Genomic DNA, 6,000 nt, shown 5'->3' with positions numbered 1-6,000 from the left:
TGTCATCTGGACCTGGTGCAGTGTCTTTTATGCTATTAAGTGCATCTTCAAATTCCCCATAACTGAGAGGTATATTAATAGCGTTAAATTCGTCGGAAATTGTAATAGGTACTGCCTCCTCCTCTTGTTTGTATGTTAGGAACTCGTTACTGTAACTTTGGTTGGATGAGAATTTTTGATAGGTATCAGCCAGTTCATTTACTATATCCTGTGGCTCAGTTAGTAGCGTTTTTTCTTTTTGCAGGCTCACAATTTGTTGGTAGGTATGCTGCCCTGTTATATTTTTAACTTTTTTCCAAACTGATGATATATTTGTACTACTGTTTATGCTAGATATGTATGTCTGCCATGATTCTTGTTTGCTTTTTTTAATTATTCTTCTTGCTTCAGCTTTACGTTTTTTGTACTCTGTTAATAGATCAATATTTTTGTATTTTTTGTAGCGGTTCCAAATTGTTTTACTTAATTTAATAGCGGCTTCACATTGTGAATTCCACCAGGGAACTGGTTTGCGTTTTTTTTTAAGTTGAGATTTACCTATGGTTATATTAGCCGCATCCAGTATAAGCTGATTGAAGCTCCTAAGTGTGTCATCAATGGAGTCTGAAATTTTAATCTGATCCATTCTGTTTGATACAATTCTCTCAAATTCAATCCAATTTGCCTTTTTTAATTTCCATTTTTTAGTTGGTATTGTATTTGTGCTTAAATTTACTGTGTGCTTTATTAAGATTGGGAAGTGGTCGCTACTATATAAATCTTTTAATGCTGTCCAGTCTAGTTGGGTGATCAATGAGGGTTCACATATGGAGAGATCAATGGCGGAAGAAGTTCCCGTAGCCATATTGAATCTTGTTGGCGAGCCGTAGTTAAGTAGGCATAAGTTCATAGTGTTCAAAACGTTTTCTAACATATTTCCCCTCGTTGTTGTTTTATTTGATCCCCATGTAATATTATGGCAATTAAAATCTCCCGTGATTATTCGAGGGGAAGGAATTTGTTGGAGAAGATTAAGTAGTTCGGGTTTAGTCAGAGTCTTGTCTGGTGGAACATAAATGCTGCAAATATTTAACTTTAGAGGGGCAAGTATTGTTACAGCAACTGCTTCGATATTAGTTGTGAGGTTTATATTTTGAACAGGTATATTTGACTTTATATATAGAGCTACTCCTCCACTAGCGTAGTTCTGATTGGGTGGATTGGTGCAAAATCCTGTGTGTAACCTTTCAGGTTGTGTGTTGAGTTATTTTTGAAGTGAGTTTCTTGTAACGAAATAAAATCTGGTGCATATTCTGAGATAAGAAGCTGTAACATTGTTAAATGGGTGTAATACCCATTTAAATTCCATTGTAATATACTATTGAAAGTGATTTATTGTTTAGTTGAAGCACATGAATCACTATCGGGTTCAGATACTTCATGTTGTAATAGTCTTTCTAACTTTTTGCGTAGTCGTGTGATTCGATTTTTTAATTTTGAGTCAGTAAAATGAGGATGAGTGTCTACAAGCATTTTAATGAGTAATGGTAAATCTGGTATATAATCCTTAACAATATTATAGACATCTTTAGCTCCGCATGTCTCATTTAGTAACTCCCGAAATTCATCGTAATTTAAGACATATGATTTTGAATGTTTATTGATAAATCTTTTAGCAGCTTCTTCGGTTTCTATTGTTTCCTTGGATATTGTGTGAATTTGATTTTGTAATTTCTGATCAACTTGTATCTGTTGTTTTTGGGGTGAGTCTTGAGTGGGTGGTATTATGTTTTTTTCGGGTTCAGAATTGTTGTCGGCTCTTATTTTTTGGATATAGGACTACTTTTATTACATGCTTCGGTAAATATATTAGATGCTGGTTCTTCTGTTGGAGATGGGGTTTCTGATAAATGTCTTTTGGTTGATGTTGATGTTTCTGTTGTTGAAAGGGATATATTTGACACCTTCATAGAATTTATTGGAAGAAGAGGACTTGATGAATTATTTGTTTGGTTATCTGTTGTGGGAATCTGCGAGGTGATACTTTGAGGTGGATTAAAAGTTGGAATAGTATTTGGCATATTAGAATTTATTAGGGAAGAGGTTTCTGATGAGCATTGTGAGGCAAGATGGCCATTTTGTTTGCATTTGAAACAAAGCGATTGGTCGTTGGACAAAAATATTTTGTAGCTAACATTATCATGATTAACCATGACAAAATCAGGTATGGTTATATTATCTAGGGGTTCTATGTATACTTGACGCCTAAAACTGAGTATGTGGCTATATTTAGGATTTGTAGTTCCAATTCTCAAACATTTTATTGGTGACATTAATTTCAAGCCTAGGTTCTGGAGAATATTAATTAACATTTCCTGCGGTATTGTTGGATGAACATTAGATAAGAGAAGACGTTCCGATGGAGTGACTAATCTACGTGCTAGAAGTACTTCATTATTTATTTTTATGGATCCTGCTTTATTTAGAAAGTCATCAACTACAGCTTTACTTGAAAGATAAACGCATACTCGGTTATTAGAGATTCTTGATGAATAAATAATACTTTTTGGTTGGACGAGTGGTCCTAGTTGCAAAAGATAATCTTGCAATTTTGCGCCATTAATTGAACTGAAGATGATGGCTTGTTCTTTCACTGGTAATTTTGGAGTAGTTTGTTGAGATGCAATAGTAGAGTACATTGGAGTGTTTTGAGAAGTGGTAGGAGTTTCCATTGTTGATAAAGTATTATTCATCGTTTAATTTTACTTGAACGATTTATTATAAACATATTCAAGTACGGTCCTGGTTTTAATTGTTGTTAATAAAAAACCAGTCCGGTGTAGTGTTGATATGAAGATTTTATATAGATAGATTTCCAAATGAATATATTATTTCAATCTAATTAATGTTCTTCTACTCACGTTTTTGGGTCTTCTTATAACACTAACTTTATTGAACAGGTATATCACTTTTGTTAATTTACTATTGTGAAAATACTGGTATAAAATTGCGAGTATATCGGAGCTGAAATTAAACACGCTTTGTGGTTCGGAATCAGGTCCGGTCTGTATTTTAATTTTCATTTCACTATTTTATTATTTCACTTGCAATTTATTTTTTCTACGAGCGTGCAAAAATGTCTACTTTCGCGCACGCATTTTAGTTTAGAAAGTTTTACTTTTCCGCACGCGTGTTACTTTTCCGCACGCGTTTTACTTTTCCGCACACGTTTTACTTTTCCGCACGTGTTTTACTTTTCCGAACGCGTTTTACTTTTCCGCACGCGTTTTACTTTTCCGCACGCGTGTTAATTTAGATATGTTAATATGGCCTTAAAGTAATTATAATACATGCAATAAACTAATATATAGATATTATTTACTAATTTATTTCAAATATATCTTATTGTGTTTATGTTTTAATGAAATTAACGCGAGAATTCGATGAAATAAAATAATTTTGACATAATATTCGAAAGTCAAATCAGTAGACAATAACAGTGGTTTTGAATCGTCGTCATGGAAACCAAGATCGTCGTCATGCTAACCAATTATGCTGAAACTTTGGTTTTGACAACCTTGTCAAAGAATTAATTTGTGTATGTATTTTAATATTAATTAAATTAGTTGATTAAGATTTGGTCATTTTTTAAAGACTCGTAGAGAAAATATTGTTCCTATCGCTTGCAGAAAGTCTCTTTTCCGCACTCGACTGCTTGCCGAACTCCCGCTTCGCGTCGTTCGGCAAACTGCAGTCGCGTGCGGAAAAGTATGACTTTCTGCATTTGTTTGGACAAACCTAGCAGGTGCATTTGTTCAGGATGTGCAATTAATTCAATGGGTCTATTGAATAAAAAGAAGTATTTGCTTTTGCTTACAAGTATTTAAGTATTTACTTAATACTAATTGAATAAAGTCATTTCTTTAATGCTTTATTCAATTACCGTTAAGTAAATACTTAAATACGAGGAAGTAAAAGAAAATGCTTCTTTTTATTCAATAGACCCAATTAATTGATTAAGATTTGGTCATTTTTTAAACGCTCGTAGAAAAAATATTGTTCCTAACTCTTGCGGAAAGTCTATTTTCCGCACTTGACTGATTGCCGAACTCCGCTTCGCGCAATCGCGTGCAGAAAAGTATTACTTTCCGCACTTCTTAGGAAAATACCTATAACATAACAAAAATTGTTAATTACTTTCAAAATTGGGATATACTTAATAAAGAATCCACACAGAAAAATATAATAATTAATTAATTCTAATACTCTATCAGTTTCTGTATTTTTCCCTTATTTATCTAGATATTTATTTAAAATAAATATGTAATGTTAAGTTAATACCAAATGAAATATAAAATTTCTTAAGCCGGCCCATTTCAATACTTATATTACCTGAAATCCCTTTATTGCTTCGACTTTATCAGCGGGTTACTCTTAAATTCTGCATAAGTCAATTCTTAGAATTATTGTGAATGAGCTTTATAACAAAGTTAGCCTATTCAATTTTTTTTTGGATTTTATATTATGGGGCAGTACATTTAGGTAGAATTGGAGCAACGCATAATATCTTGTGTAACTGTTTTTGCGCAAATTTCACGCTTTGACAGAAATGCAGAACAAACCCAGCACTAACTTATTATAATATTATGGTCTATTTAGGTTTATCCATTTCACGAATATACGACTGTTTTGGATTATCTTAACAACGAATATTTTACTGTGCAAAATATGAAGAACAAAACTAAATTGCAAATTACATTGTTGCTTATTGAAATAATTATTAGAGCAATTTACTTTCGTACTGCTTATGTTGCACAGTAAAATATTCGTTGTCTCGATACTCCCTTCGGTATATTCGTGGAATGACGTATATTCAAAATGTCTTCAATGGTTTTAATTCTATAATATGGGACACTACTGCTTTACGCAAAATTGTAGCGAAACATTATACATACGTATATCTTGTATAACTTTTTTGTTTATGCAGAACAAATTACACTCTTTGGCAAAAATGCAGAACAAACCTAGCACTAACTTGTCGTTTATTCAGATTTTCTCTGATCGTTTTGATTCTATATGGGCAGTACAGCTTTACGTAAACTTGGAGCGCCACATTATATCTTGTATATCTTTTTTGTTTATGCAGAACAAATTACACTCTTTGGCTAAAATGCAGAACAAACCTAGCACTAACTTGTGGTTTATTCAGATTTTCTCTGATCGTTTTGATTCTATATGGGCAGTACAGCTTTACGTAAACTTGGAGCGCCACATTATATCTTGTATATCTTTTTTGTTTATGCAGAACAAATTACACTCTTTGGCAAAAATGCAGAACAAACCTAGCACTAACTTGTCGTTTATTCAGATTTTCTCTGATCGTTTTGATTCTATATGGGCAGTACAGCTTTATGTAAACTTGGAGCGCCACATTATATCTTGTATATCTTTTTTGTTTATGCAGAACAAATTACACTCTTTGGCTAAAATGCAGAACAAACCTAGCACTAACTTGTGGTTTATTCAGATTTTCTCTAATCGTTTGGATTCTATATGGGCAATACAGCTTTAGGTAAACTTGGAGCGCCACATTATATCTTGTATATCTTTTTTGTTTATACAGAACAAATTACACGCTTTGGCAAAAATGCAGAACAAACCTAGCACTAACTTGAGGTTTATTCAGATTTTCTCTAATCGTTTGGGTTCTATATGGGCAATACAACTTTACGTAAACTTGGAGCGCCACATTGTATATTGAATAACTCTTTTATTTTTTTAGAACAAACTTCAAAATTACAAAACAAACTAGAACAAACCTAGCACTAACTGCTACAGTTATGAAAATATATATTGGGAACTGGGGCAATACAGGTTTACAGACATATCGCTATGCTATCTTCGTATATATTATATTCTAAATGGTTTTTACTAAATCCACTGATATTCCCTTTTCATATAATAAATGTGCCGCGTTCCGAATTCTCACTCTATCAAGCGCTTTCTCCAAATCTATCAGCC

Source organism: Diabrotica virgifera, chromosome 8, assembly GCF_917563875.1.
Source record: "Diabrotica virgifera virgifera chromosome 8, PGI_DIABVI_V3a".
Taxonomy (NCBI): Eukaryota; Metazoa; Arthropoda; class Insecta; order Coleoptera; family Chrysomelidae; genus Diabrotica; species Diabrotica virgifera.
Note: the sequence above shows the minus strand (reverse complement) of the source record.